Raw genomic sequence first — 15,825 nt, 5'->3', positions numbered from 1 at the left:
ATTGTCTGTGATATATTATAAACTGGAGGTAATTGGGCTTTCACTGTCAGGGGACCTAAACACTGGAACAGATGGCACAGTGACATCAGGCATGCAAACTGTGGGTTGAAAAAGGTGACAGTTCTGAGAATAGAGCCAAACTTTGCTTTGAGACGCACCACATTCAGTTAGTCGCCACTGCAGGGTCAATCAAGACTAAAGTAATTTAGGAGGAACAACACACTAAATAGTTAGGTTTTCACTGTACACATAATCATAGATTCATGGGGGCATATGATGTTAATACAGATTACTTGTCCAACAAAATTCATATTAATATTAGTAAAAACACAGCCTTTTCTGCTCACAGGAACACCGCTTCCCCACAGACACACTGGAGAGACTCTCATAGTAAAGCTACTAGCCCAGCTACTACAAAGGTACCCACACAGAATCTCTCAAAGGCCCACAAATGTGCTGTCACAAGCTCCACCACACTGCCTGTCTTTTCAGCAGAGTCAGTAGCTTCTCATGGCTGGTCAGATTGGACTACCACCCACCTGAGTGGTTGGTCAGTCAGTCTCCCCCATGTCCCCTGATCCTCTGCGTTACCACAAGGCTATTCCTTCTTCCTACTTTTTTTTTATATATGGAGGGAAATGCTATGCTTTATGCATTAAATAGTGTTCTATATAAATAATGTGAAATACTGTTTGTGTGCATGCTAGGCAGTGGTGGAACTAGCCTTTATACAAGGGGTGGCCAGAGGGTGGTCAAGACTTTATGGGGGGGGGCATATACTAGGTCTAATAAAGGAAACCCAGGCCACTGTAGCAACTCCGTACATGGGTCACCAGCTCTACCGACTGAGCTATCCTGGCGCTGACACTGGTTAAACTCAGGAAAAAGAGCTTTATGACGGACGGAAAGTGGCTGGAGGACATGGGCCTAAGTTGTACTTTCAGTTTCTGGCGCAGCAATTAAACCGGCGCTCCATCATTCATTCAGAAAATTAAAAACACCCGTGGGAAAAGTTGGTGTCTTCGCAAAACAAAGAGAAGGCTGCACATCACGGACACTAGACGCAAGACTCAGCTCAAGGATCAAATATAGACGCCCATGGTATGAGAATTAATGAATGACTTGCCTGGCTAATTTCATGTTGGGAGCTGCCCGGGTTGCTGATATCTGGGCTGGGGTCTGTCTGTGCCTGATCTGTGCCTGATCTGTTTTTTTTTAGCAAAAAAGTTGGAAATATCTCCCTTCCTCTTCATTGTTATCAGTTTATTCTGCCTTCTCTGGTTGCGTTAAAAAATCTTGCTGTTTTGCAGTGACCTGTCAATCAACTGGGGTGGCACTCAGGGTGTCCAATAAGGTTCCAGGGGTGGCCAGTGCTACCCGGACCATCCCTCTAGCTCCACCCCTGATGCTGGGATCAGCATGCCATGGTTGATGTGGATTTTTACCAAAATACTGTTTGCTATATTTGTTTTGTTTTTTTTTATATATTCAAAACTGACCCTTTAATCTAAACCTGACTTAAGATCTGAAGTAAAAAGGCAACACTATCCAAATGTACAAGCAGATATGAATTCATTTTGACATACCTGCTGGGCTTCCCAATGTCAGATGTCCATACGCAGTTATAGCAGTAAAGAAGTCCTACCCCAGTGTGACTCTATTCACAGGTCACTTACTCCAGGGTCTAAAAGAAAACAAAAGAAACACAAATCAGAGTGGACATGGAGAGTGAGCTCACGACTTTAACCGACTCCGCCACCACAAATGCCCAGCGATCCAGGATAAACATCCTTGAAGAAATGTCAGTCCGAGGAAGAGCAATAGCTGAACCACACCAGGATAGTGGGCAAGAAAGTACCCACATGACATATGCACAGCATCTTTCTCCCTGCCTGGTCAACTTGATCATTTTTCTGCTTAAACAGCTGCCAGAGAACGGCTCATTACACCATCATTTGAGTTGGGGAAGACAAATGAGAAGCATTTGCTGGGCTCTTGCCATTCAGCTTTGTGGTGCAGACGTGGACAGTGAATGTCCATTACTGACTGACTCACTGTTGTAATGCACATGAGCAACAGTTTAAAGGCAACTCAATGAGCACACTTGAAGCCAACCAACTTTTAAGACCTTTTAAGACACTTTATTTAACAGAAAAGCATAGCAACACATGTAGCTGTTGACCAAACATTAGCTTCTTCCCTTAAAGAACCACTAGTACTGCTTAATGTATCTGCAGTCACCCATGCTTGCTGTTGCTGTGGTTTTCTGGGTTGACAGCATTGCTCACTGTGTGGGAGAGAGCAGCACGTTCAGTCGACCGTAAAGCAGCCAGAATTAAACAGGTAACTGATTGCAAAGCATCCACACCATATGTGGAACACTGGTTTACTTGTTCTTGTCACTCTGTATATCTTACAAACAGGCTGCACTCATGATCCGTAAAAGTACGCTTGCTCGTCTCCTAGGATGCCAAAAATACATACAAACTATAATGTGTATATACAAGTGAAGGCAGTTAAAATGAAGTGATACTGTGTGCACATTTGTGTATAATAATTTGATGCGCTTAGGTAGAGATTGAAAAAAAAAAACAACTTTAAAGGAAGTTATGTTTTAGTGATCAACCAAAATAAAATGGCAATTGAAAGTAAAAACATATTATTCTGAATCCAAAGAAGCTAATGATATGAGCTAATGAAAGTAGCACTGTGCTGCGTTTCAACCCATCAAATGATGGCTGGAAGGTATTTCAGTGAGCGTACAGTCAGCTGTCAGCTAAAACATTTGGTGGTCAGATCCGCTGGCCATCACCTCATCAGGGTGCTTTTATTGATGACGTGGCCTGTCAGAACTTATGCTAGCACCCTTCGTGTTCAAATTGATGTGCTCAGTGCATTTTGAAAGCTTACCAATAAAATCCATTCCTTTGACTGGTAGAGCTCTGGAATAGTAGGCAACTCAAAATACATGACAAAGCAGGAACAAGTATTTCATAATGCACATTGTAGTGCTGATTGGGGCTTTGGCACTGACGTCACTGAACTCTCACATGTACGTGACCTTCACTCTGTCACATCAGGAAATACTTACAAGTTTTAAAGTAAAAAACAAAACACGAAATTACCATTATGTAGATTACTTGTAAATATCACTACAGACCGACCTATTTAATGTTTACAATTCATACGAATGTCATATTACAACAAAAGAAACCTATCTAGCCACTCTCATCCATACTGCAACTGGATTCATAGCAGTAAGGAAATGTGAAAGATTTAGAAAATGTAGGCCCCAAAAGTCTTAATGCCAGCTGGAATTTACTCACTAGATCAAAGTTCAGCAGTACTGGCTTGCTCAGTGATCTCACTTGTTAAGCCACATTTGAGCCACTTAAATGGCAAATATGTACTGTAACTAGGTATTTAGCATAATTTCACATCTGAAATAGCTTCCTTGAACTCAAACTGTTTGATGCACACCACCGGACATGTGAACAGTGGCTGCTGACACCTAAGAAATGCTCACCTATGCCACTGATTTACCGAGGCTGCTATTTTCATCCCACCCACTGATCAGCCTAATCCACTGTTGGAGGATTTGTGCGCTGTAGTACAGAGCAATTGTGCTGCGGCAAAATGAGCAAAGACTTAATGAGGGTCCCCTGAGGATTATCATCTGTGGCTTAGAAATGGCCCAGGTAGCGGAAGACACGGTCAAAAGGATCAGCTCACAGCCTTCTAATTTGGAGTGACATTGCTAAGCTTCAACTGTGCCAATAGAATTTTTAATTTGTGTTGTCTGTTTCCAGTGGGGTCCTTGGAGAGAGGTTAACTAAAGTGAAAATCTCAGAGGTAAATATGGCTGCAGGACCAACAGAATCCTGTTGCAGCTGGAGGAAAGTAATGGAGCATTTACCTACTTATTTTTCGCATTTGATCTTGTAACCTACATTACATTACTGTGTCTGTGCTAAATTGATTGTAAAAAATACTTACTTTACTAAATTATAAATATTATGTTGATATAACTGCAATATGACTACAACTGAGAGGTTACTTTCAGAGTTCTTTCTCATTCTTGAGAAAGATTGTTGATTATTGTGTCTCATTCCCAGGTCATCAAACACAGATGCTTTAAATAATGGGAAATGGGAAGCAAACAAAGTGGCTTGGAGTGAGCCACATAACACAACAGGTGTTGTTTGTGCTCTCAGATTGTGACAGAATGAGACTCAACAATCAACTATCTTCAAGCCACCAATCCAAAGTGTTGGTATTGGATGACCTGGTAATGAGACTTAATCAACCGTCTTTCTCCAGAATGACTGACCCAACCTTTAATTGATTAATTGTTTATTCTATAAGATGTCAGAAGTGAAAAATGTTTATCACAACTCCTTAAAGCCCCAATACATTGCCATCAAAGAGCTAAACAACAGTATAAAACCTTAAAATATTCAGAAATAAGAATGTTTGGTATTTTTTCTTGATTCATTTATTATTATAATAACTGACTAATGACTAATCGATTAATTGATTAATTGTTTCAGCTCTAAACATTTTAATGCTGAAAAATCTTGGGATTCCTGTAGAGGAACAAACACATAACTTGTAAAGGAGATGCTGCCACCATGGTAGAGAGGTAAAGTAGACCCTTCACTTGCTCTCCAAGCAGTTTATTTCTCAGAGGAGTCTGTCTCCACTTGACAGCCACAGATCAGATATGACTGACCAAGATAAATGGTTAGGCTCTAAAGTCAGATCAATTCAATCTAGCAACTGTCCTCGCCAGGAACAAAAGGGCACACTGTCAACAAGGCTCAACTCACTTCAATGCTTATTCACTGTCTTTCTGTCCTTGTTACATAAATACCGGAAACAGTGAATGTCCTGCTTTTTTAAAGTTGTACAGGTAGCTATTCTCAAGCTCTAAAGTAGTTCAGTTAATTTGTATCACTACAACTAGATTCTTCATTTGTTTTTTGTTGTTGTTTTTTGCTTTCAATTTCGCCCTGCAGGCTACAGAGTTTCTTGCAATAAAATCCTTTCAATCACTGGCTTGTTTCCGTGAGCCTATGTAGTACCTCACCATTTCCCTGTTGGATTTATGACCAGACTTTACATCCTCTATCATGAATTATTTCACATTTCAATTCAGTGGGTTTCAAGGTCTGAGCTCAGCCAGACTCAAGACACAGCTGGAGTCATCATGTGCAACAGAGTTACTCAGCCCAAACCCCAGGCAGCGATTTCATTATATAGCCAGACATGAAGAGCAATTCGAACATTGTGCATTCAATTCAATTGATGACACAAACATGCCAAAGGAAGCCTTTAGGCCTAGTTGCATTGATCCAAAGCTCAATTAAATGACATGCACAACACGGAGCACTAGCAACAATAATTTCTAGTCTTGGCACTAAATTGTGTCCAAGTATGTTCTTGCATTGACTGAATTTCAAGTCACACATTACCACTGGTCATACAGTTTCTAATGGATGCACACTTAATAAATATAGGGGTCGATCCTGTTTCACAATATTTGAAGTTCACACTAATCAGATTTCTATATGTGTATCACCTACTGTAGATAGGGCATACTCACAAATGTGCATACATTTCATTTTACAATCAAATGCAGCTCTACCTTAAAATGTTAACTGTTAGACTGTATTAATGAGCAGTATGGTGGCAAATCTAAATTACTGAATGCATTAATGATGATGAATGAGGTTTCTCTTCCTTTACAGTGTCTGAAATCCTAAGCTATTACCGTGACAATTATGGGGAGGACTCTTAAGAGCTTTAATAAAATGTTATGATTTCTTTTGTGTTTTTGTGCATCTTTTTAGCTGAACATATCTGCTATCACAAAGATATAGGGCTGCAACAGTTTGAGATTGTCACAGTACAATAATACAATAATTAAAGGAATGAAAACAGAAGGGTTTCTTTTTGGTTGAACAAATTATTCATTACAATTTCATAAAGTATTATGTTATATACACTAATGCAGTAGAATTCAATACAACTATCAATTTTCATACGACAATATACCATGGACACGGTATACTGCTAACACCCGAAGGGACAGTAACACCATATTGGGTGTTCAGTTCAAACGAACAATGCTGCACGTGAGTTTGACATATATTGTTTTTTTTTTTTTTTTTCAAGGTACATTCCAATACAATGAATTTAAATTACCAGCAGAATAAGATGTTATTTTCAACTGACTGGTGAAGTGGTTGATGTAAAAGACAACATATTTTGACACTCGATCAGACAGCGTAGTACAGTTACGTGTGCAGAGACGCTGCCAGCCTCCAATTTATATTGCCTGGAGTAGCTTTATGGAAAGTATTAACTACCCTCCCCCATCCTCCTTTTCATCCGTCTCTCTTCAAAGAGAATAAAACAGAATAGACGAAAAGCAAATTCAGCTCACTTTTTTACACACAAAGGAAAAGTGAATAAAAAAAAGACTGTAGCAACATGGACACTATTAGTTCAAAAGGTCACTAAAATGTCACAAAGAAATCATGGAAACTTTTGGGTCAGAGGCATACATTTGCAAACAGGTCCATACGCATACAGCTTGGATGAAACAAAAAAGGAAACAGAGTAAGGACAGTGTCAGTACTTCAAGCATAAAAAGACAGAAGAGAGAAGATGAAGGCAAATCCACCTGCCAGACTACAATGATGAAAAAAAAACCACAAATACATTAATTAACATATAGCAGTGAAAAAACAAACAGGGACAATACAGTTGGTCAGAAAGCTGTGCAAGTGGCAGTAAAAGTATCTAAAAACATCCCCTTTGGAAAAGATTAAAAAAGGCTGGAACTGGAAAATACTTGTGCGTTTGGCCCCATGCTGAGAGCTCAGTGTCCACCACAGTGTAATGCTGCTAAACAAAGGTTTATTGCATCATTGCTTGAAGCACACAGTGCCTGAGTCAGACTCCTACAGTGTGTGAACCTTGGGACCCCGTTTTATGAGGCCAGTCTTAAACAATCTGCAGAAAGAAGACCAACAAAGGAGCCTGCCCAAACCCTCCAATCATTCAGCACAAGGGGTTACAGAACACAGTGTTGAAGGCTGAAGTGGAATAGTTAACGGGATGAAAACAAAAAGGTACAGACATATACACATTTTATTTTCATTTATCATGATATTTTATTTTTTATATATTCATCCCTTCATGTGTGTTGTAATCTGAGCTTGTCTGTGCTTAGTCTACTTTGCCAGTCCGGCAGCGCGAGCGTGTTCGTGAATATGAGTCTCTCCCTGTGAAATGGTTGGCTTTAAGGAGGCTGTTTGTTGATCTTTCCACTGTTCCAACAATCACCAGCTCTGGTTTGGTGAAAATAAATACTTAATTCACCGAGTTAGATGAGAAAACAAAGATAGTTTTGGTGAGTTTGTTTCTGCCCAGTTTGAATGAAGTGTGGGTGGGTGGGTTGTAACATGTTTCTGTTTTGGTCTGAGATGCTGGTACTCGAGTGCGACATCTACTGGTTCTGAAAGTCAGGTGAAACAGTGCTGTGATCTTAAAATCCAAAGAATTAATAGTTCTTTTCACTTCAATCTTTGTCTGCCACATAGAAAAACTCACACTAAAATTAGTAGTTGTAACTAAATTCCTGTTCTGCTAACTAAAGCTGTTGTCCCTTAAATGTATGGAATAAATGTATTTACATTGTGTCTCATCATTATTGCAATTATTATTTTGTAGTATGTGCAGCTTCCAATTCATATTAATATATGTGCATAAGCATAATTTATACAGAACACATGAACTCTGTCTTACAGACAGTCTCTGACACTCTCTGTGTCGCTTTCTTTTTATCACATGAAGACATACAACGTTTTATGCAGTACATTTAGCAGAGGGAAGTGATTTAGAACTGCTGGCCTAAAGCCCTCACACCCTGCCACACAAGCACAGATGACGTGAGACTCTGGGAACCCTGATGTGATAGCACATGCCACCAAATCCACAGTTAATTGGACACTTCCTTCACAACAGGCCTGTGGTAAACAGCAGCGAGCAAATAACAAGGCTAAGACAAGCTTCCAGAATGAACAAGAGGAAATATCTCAGATAACGAAACCAACAGCAGATGTGTTGTCCTCTGCAGTATATTGTCTTTAGAACAACAACTCTTCTTTGACTGCATAATCCTTAGCATTCTGCTAAACTGATTAGCCTTCCCATGCTTAACAGCTGGTATCTTAGCCCAATTTGTCCGGCTTGGAAATGTAAAGCAGAATCATGTCTGCTGCATTCTTTGTGCCAAATGGACATTTGTGTGGAGAAAATGGTCGGCAGCCAGGTACTGAGGAGGGATTGCACATGATCAAAAAGGATTTCATGGAAGCAGATTGAGAGAAAGAAGACTTATGGAAATATAGTGCTGCATTGTGCTGGATGGCTCAATTTTCATGAGCCAGTCCACATGTGGTTGTTTAAATGCTGGAAGATGTGAGGGTTTGGAGAGCTATCCAGCTCACTAGAAACAGTGAATTCCAGCTGAAGTAAGGGAGTTGGTTGAATGTCAAACATTACGCAAGCCAAAGGGACACAAAGAGTTTTTTTCGAACGGGGATGGGCTGAAATGCAAGTGAACATTTGACATATTCCACAATACAGGGGTGCCCATGTTGCAGCTCTGCACCACATAGTCCCCTTTTACAAAATTTGCAATGTCTGGCAACTGTGAAGGCCAAGAAACAGCAAGTTGCAGACATGTTCCAAGTTTAAAAATGCCTGCACAGAAAGTCCAAGACGATAATGGACTTTTTTCTGACTACGATGAACATTTGGAAGGAAGCAATTAAGACTGGTGGCATTTCTAGGACCTGATGACAGGACTGCTTGAAAATATGTTGCAATAAATATGATAATAAATATGCAATAATAAATGCTTGCATGGTTAACGGTGGCAGTTTGGTTAGGTTTAGGCACAAACTTACTTGGTTAGGATTAGCCAAAGATTGTATGTCACGTCACGTACCTGATATACCTTGAGTACATGAATTGGAACAAACTTATGTAGTGTATCTGACAAGACTTCAACATAATGGTATGTTTTACAAATTACATACTTCATTTAAAACAAATTGTTTACTTTTGGATTTCACACAGGACACAAACAGCGGTCCCCCTATGTTAAAGTCCTGTATTCTGTTTGAGCCATCCATCCATCCCATCACCTCCATATGCAGCTTTTCTCACTTTCTGTCCCCTTACTTTGATGGTGGCCACGTCCAGAAATGATGCTAAAGGGATATCTACAGCATCTCATTTTGCAGCAGAAGGCACTGACCAAGCTGAAGTACTTGACGACTTTGGAGTGAGACTATGTTAAAATATCACCTCTTCAGTTTAAAATACCTAATTCTAAGTTTACTATAGCTTCAGAATTTCCAGTTAGATGATAAAATAAAGGGGTGCAGCTCAGGTGGCAGAACTCATCCTTTATGATGATGATTTCTGTATGCTCCTGTCATGAATCTCCACTACTATTACAATACATTGTTATATTGTGAAAAAAAGAAAACACAGGCTTTTATCCACAGAAGTTTCACTGACACAAAAATGTGGATACAAAAATGATACTGACTGATCATGTTTTTATCAGAAGACAGTTTTCTCTCAGTAACCCTGTGAAAAACAGTTGCATTGTATGTAAGATAATTAAATATATAATTTGTTTGTGTCTACTTTAAAGCATATTATGTTAATGCTATGTTTGCTCTTTTTGAATTTGGTGTCATTAATTTAGGCTAATATGTTGGGTAAACAACGATGAGTGAGGTTGGTCATAATCTCATCAACACTGACAGCACCACGGATATGAGATTTATATTTGTATCAAATAGGGAGGTGAGAGGAGCATTATTTTGTCACTCTTCATGATGCCTGTGAATTTTTCCAGACCTTCACAGTGCCAGCGATGCAAGGACGCATACTTGCTGCCTGTCAGTTATACTTGTACAAGTCACACTAGTCCTTACACCTGCAAACTGCAGCAGAACACAAATAGGTCCACATAAGAAGGTGACATTAAGTTAAAAAGCTGTGGTTTATCTATGTGATCAGTCAGTAAATCAATAAATATACTATCCATTTGTAGGAAAGAAATAATACTGTTCATCTGCCTTTTTTCTGATGCTTCATTTGTTGCATGATGAGCTTCGATCCATGTTTCCAAAGCTTGTCATTAGAGGTTTAATCTTTCAGTGACTTCAGCATTGTCTGTAAGTCAATTTACATTGTTAGATATATAGATCTGACATAGAGTATATCAACATTCACAAAGTGTGGACACGATTATGGACTGCCTGTAAGCAATTTGTTCAAAGAAATTAGTATGGAGTTTCTGCCGGAAATAAAAGGCAGAATTTATTATTATTATTTGTTTTACTAAACAGTCTGCATCTAAAAAGGCTCACTCATTTGAATTTGCATAACAAAACACTTAAAGTGCATTAGTTTCATCCAGTGCTCACCCTCATCTTTACATTAGGTATGAGGTTAGCAAGGCAATGCGGTCCACATCGAACCAACCATCTTTACTGATAGCTGCATAGCTTAAAGTAGAAAAACACAGCACTCAAATACACACCCAATGTAAATTATAACTGACCACTGTGAAAACAAATAAGTTAGTTGTTTTTTTTCCCCTTGGTACCTGAAGCGTCTTGTGAAAATGTAATTTCATGGGTGACGATGATGCAGATGGGACGCTAGTTTTCGGACAATTGGAATTATGTTATTTCGCAAATAAATCTGTGTATCTAAGTGACAACCCGATTTGTCCCTCAGCACTGTGTGATACTGTTTCCCCCCAAATAACAAGCAAAAAATTCAGTATGACATTTTGCATGTGTGCCTGTGTCACTTTGTGTTCAGTACTGCGCTGAGTTATTCTCTAAGTGCCTTAGCAAATGTATGTCTGCTTCGACTCTGCCCATCTGCGTGACCCATGAACAATTACACATATCTACTATTATCATATTCTGTTTCATGCAAATCCCAACCATTTGTGCAGCACTGCGCCCTCAGGGATCCACCATTATTTTATTTTATTCATCTTGCTGAATGTTTCTTTCATTTGACAAAATCTGACAAAATGACTCAACTCCTTTGAATTAAGTAGGTGTACTTTTGGCTCAACAACAAATGAGAGAAACAGTTTGAGTCAGACAATAAAATACAACTGCATCACGCAAGAAATACAGTCATCTATGTTTCATTGCTTCATTCCTCTTAATTTAATGTACATATAAATGATTCTTTCATTTAGATGCTTACATGTAAATGAACTAGTCAAACCGAGGTGATTCCTTCAAATTTTGGGAAGAAACTAAAAAATGTTTTCTGTATGGTGTTCAGAGTTTCAGGGCATTTTGAAATACAGTATAACAATGTGAGACTACACTTCCGTACAATATAAAACACAAAATATGCAGGTAATACATTTCACATACAAATAACTCTCGCAGATATTCTTTGTATCTTTTTTAAAAACAAAAGATAAATCAAAACAATAATATTGAATAATAACACAGAATCCACGTAAGGTGCTTTTGTAACAATGCAGTTTAACCTGGCCTCTCTGAAGCCCCAGCTGTCAAAGAGGACAGTGCAATCAAACAGTCCTAGCTCAAGCATTCATCTCGCAGACAACAATCTCTTTGGTGTTAGCAGAAATGTCAGACGTTATCTGCATCCTTTTTAATTGATTTCTCTCTGCCTTCCTTCTAGACAGGTATTTCTGGCTATACTCTCAGTTCAGTCTGCTTGTTACCACTGGTGGCAGCCGCCTATGTGACTAAAAGTTGTTTGTCAGTAAGTCAACAAGATACAGAATGAGCCCACTGATTCAGGCTTGTTAAATACAGTTAATGTATGACATATCGTTGTTAGACAGACACGTTTACATTTTGTCAATTTCATTCATTCTGGGTGGAAGTCAATTGGCTTATCACCATGAGCAGTGTGGGCAGTTTTAGCTGATGGGATAAGAGAAATAGTTGACTGTTCAGAGTCATTTCATGTTTTACTTTCTGTAACTCCTTTAACTCCTCTGACTTACAATTACTAAAGAATGACTAAAAATACTCTGATCTATTGTTGGTTAAAATCTCATGTTTTCGCCATCACATTGTTCGTATTGTTGAGTCTTAGCTTTTGTAAATCTCAGGTTTTTATTTTTATTTTAACCTATTATTGTTATTATGATTTATTTTATTATTATTTATTATTGCCATTTCCCTTTAAAACAAACATTGTTAGTCATCAACTTTTGTGATAATCCGTATAAGTTTTTATTTAGTTGTTCCTACAGATAGCTGACCAAATGTAAAGGATGTAACATCTAATTGATGCATTTCTTAGGCAGCCACAGAAGTGAATGTAGCTCTATTTTTAGCTAAAATATCAACACAGAGTTAGTACTTATATCTATTTTTTGGTATCATATTCAGGTTATTGCACAGCTATACTGTTGCAAATTAATTTATATTACATGCAAGACCACTGTGCATTCATCTCCAGGTCACTTTGTTGTCTCAGAGTGAGCCAGTTAATAGTCTGTATTATCGAACATGATCTGGACCATTTATGTAATTTGTTCTTCCTTGTTCCTGACATTGCATTAATTAAATTAAAATAACGTATACGGCATGCTCAGCTGGAATAAAGTAGTGCGAATAAGTGCTTTGGTCCCTGCGACTGTTCTGACTGTACTTAGAAGTATTTGCAAAAGCCTGTGTCATTGCAATTTGTGAAGGAAGACAGCAAGGTGATGGCCTGAAGAGGTTCACCTGCCAATTTGAGAAACCTGCTAATAGGCAGTGTGTCGACTATTTGTTCTGTTAGTTATTTTCCAATTTGTCAGATGAGTGGTAGGTTGTCCTGTTTAATGTCAAGGGCAGATAATAATACTGTTATGATGTTGTCATGACTCAGGATATCTCATCCTTTCATTTTTTCTTTTACACATATTTGTCAAATATGTCATCAATATCTGCTCTTATGAAACTTTGTATTCAAAAACCTTTGTGCCAAAAGAAACTGGGGCAGGAATAACCATTCAGCACAGACAGACAGTACAATGGACTGGAGCAATGACAAGGACTAAAATACAAAAAATCCGAACAGACAGCACAACACAACAAGAAATCTATGTCGAGCCGAGAAATCAAGTCTACTCAAGTCTTTCTCCTAGTATGTAGCCCTCCTTTCCTCCTTTGATACCTTATTCAACTATACTGTGCCAAACATTTGAGCAGCTACATTCAAGTGTAAGACCTCAGAAGTCTGCAGGTGAAATATTGAGACAAACTAAGTCAAAAATTGATTGTACTGTAATTAGACCAAGGGAGACAAGACTATTGAACTTATAAAACATTGAACATTGCAGTATAGATCAAAGTTTCAGGTTATATTAACCTTTGACAGAACAGCCTCCCACCCAGTAAGTTTAGAAATCAATTGAGATCATTTCATAACTCCGGGTCTTAGGAACTGCTGCTATACTATTGACACCAAAAAAGCCAATGGTGTCTTCTAGCAACTCAATCCAGAAAGTGATGACAATATTTCAATTTGGCACAATACCACTGATACCACAGGTACTAAATATCCTTAAAAGCGCCCACTTAACAACTATCATAGAGCAGGAGTCATGATAGTCTTTATATACCTGTACTCCTCTTTGCTGAATTTCTACCTTGCTTTTGTTACATCAGAATAGTGGATTTAGAAGCTGAAGTTTTAAGTGTTCTTCATATGATCTACTTATTGGTATGCCAACATCCAAAGCTATTTCTAGGATTTCGAGATCAGCTCTTTACAGGCTACAACTGATACTTAGTGTGCACTGTTAACTGTGATTTTTTTATACTTTGGACTTCTGACACTAGTGAAATTGCTGCTAACTGTTCACTGACACACTTCAACAACTTGGCATGCCAGTTGGAAGATATCAGCAACCCCAACATATGCTACTTGCAGTTACCACTAGTAGGCTGACATGAACGGTTATTGTAGTGAGCAGTTCATATTTACAGAACATCAGATAACACAGCATCAACAGGCTACTTGCCAGTATCACACACTGCTGCATATACACAGGTGTCAGGTGATAGATAAATAGACATAGGAGGAAGGGAGATACCATTGTAGTGTGAGTGGTGTTCTTTTGAAAAAATTTTTAATGTCTTCTAAGACAGTTTAAAAATAGCCGTAAATTCATGTGCTGTGGATCTGCGAGGGGTAGAAAATGCTCCATTTGAGGGAACGGAGGCCCCTATGATATATTTCCCAGTAAAGACCCTGCAGGTCTTGGGTTGTATCCTATGTCATAGGATATTATATTGGTGCACAACATTTTGCCACAGCTTTTTTAATATGTTTGTACCCGTTTGAGGTGAAAACCAATACACGCATGTTTTTTTAAATATTTGTGCAGAACTGAGCATGAACCTGGCAAGGGAGCTAATCACACAGCAGCTCATCAACTGCACTGGCATAAAGCTCCAACTGTAGCACAACAAAGTCAGAGGGGAAGGGAAAGGTGGAGTAGGGGCCTGAATCTCTAAGTGTGGTGAGAGACGCGGCTAAAGAAGTGTTGTGAACCTAAGGTGATTGGGTCCCTCATGAAGTATGAAGGAAGTTAAAACACGGACTGTATCAGATGATGGGTTATGATTTGGAAAAATATCCACATGCAGCCACAATATCCACCTTTTGTGTGCGTTGTTGCTGCTCATTCTCATTCCCAGTCAAAAATTCGATATACACATAAAAAGTAGTAGGCAATGTTTTCTGACATAGCTGCCGCACTACACGCGAGAAACCTGTACCTGTTTTTTTGTTGTTTTGTTTTTTTACCTTGGGATGTGTTTTAATACAACAATGACTCCTGAGCTTGCAAGACTGAGTGACAATGCGGCGGAGTAGAAAACAATTACAAGCCCAATATTTGCATAAAGTTTAACCTTTATCAACTTCTCCCTGTACTGCAGCTGGCCAGCTTTTAAGAGTCTGCAGCTCAGTGGGCGGTGCCAAGAAGCAAGGTCAAGTCCCATTTACAGTGAATGACAGCCTATCGCAAACTTCGCAGCAGTATAACAATGTGACTCTACTTCCACAACCAACCACGCAATCAATGCAGTTGTGTTACTTCTGTTTGTTTGGTATGTTAGTGACATTACTTTCTCCTTCCATCTCAGTCTCCCTCTCTCCTTCTCCCTCTTTCCTCGGTTTTGCTTAGAAATGTTCTTTGCCCTGCCAAGGCATTGCATCAGGATGAGGTGTAGGCCTCCTTAACAAGAACTTGACACTTTGAGGATCAATAGGGGATTGAATGTTCACGGCAACAAAAGTCAAGCTACCTCTTAGATCGATGACTGGCAACTGCTAACTGGGATTGATCCAGTTATTCTGCTTTTTGTGTTACGGTTGTTTTTGTCTATAACATACAACTCATTCATTCTTGTAGAAATAGACTAACACTGCTGTAAATCTGATCCACAAGTTATTCTGTTCAGTCTGTATTTATATGCTGTTTTTTTTGTTCTTTGTTTGTTTGCTTGTTTGTCTAGCCTAAGGCCCAAGGACACTACTCCTTTGCAGCTAGCCAGCTAAGTAATTGCCATATTTAAAATAGCTCACGTTCAAACTTCAATGTCAGTGTGCAAGCAAAAAGGGAAACCAACTGAAACATCCTTTGTCCACACACAGTCTGAAAATGGGAATGGTCAAACCTGCACAGCTAGTTGAGCCTACAGACAGAAGAATGTTTAC

General features: G+C 38.9%; 1 protein-coding gene across 8 annotated transcripts in view; it reads right to left on the bottom strand.

Annotated features, from left to right (window-relative positions):
• The window catches only part of lingo2 (leucine rich repeat and Ig domain containing 2), a 280,055-nt gene that overhangs the window by 208,372 nt on the left and 55,858 nt on the right, over nt 1-15,825 (bottom strand). For 6 of the 8 annotated variants that reach the window (XR_007887017.1, XR_007887016.1, XM_051419442.1 and 3 more), the window contains exon 3: nt 1,587-1,684. The exons of the other annotated variants lie outside the window; for them this stretch is intronic. The gene's annotated coding sequence lies outside the window, so the exon portion shown is untranslated. The remainder of the gene's footprint in view (nt 1-1,586; nt 1,685-15,825) is intronic. 8 annotated transcript variants of the gene reach the window in all.

This window comes from Dicentrarchus labrax, unplaced genomic scaffold (genome assembly GCF_905237075.1).
Source record: "Dicentrarchus labrax unplaced genomic scaffold, dlabrax2021, whole genome shotgun sequence".
Lineage (NCBI taxonomy): Eukaryota > Metazoa > Chordata > Actinopteri > Moronidae > Dicentrarchus > Dicentrarchus labrax.
The sequence above is the reverse complement of the archived record's forward strand: the minus strand, read 5'-3'. Positions and strand labels throughout refer to the sequence as shown.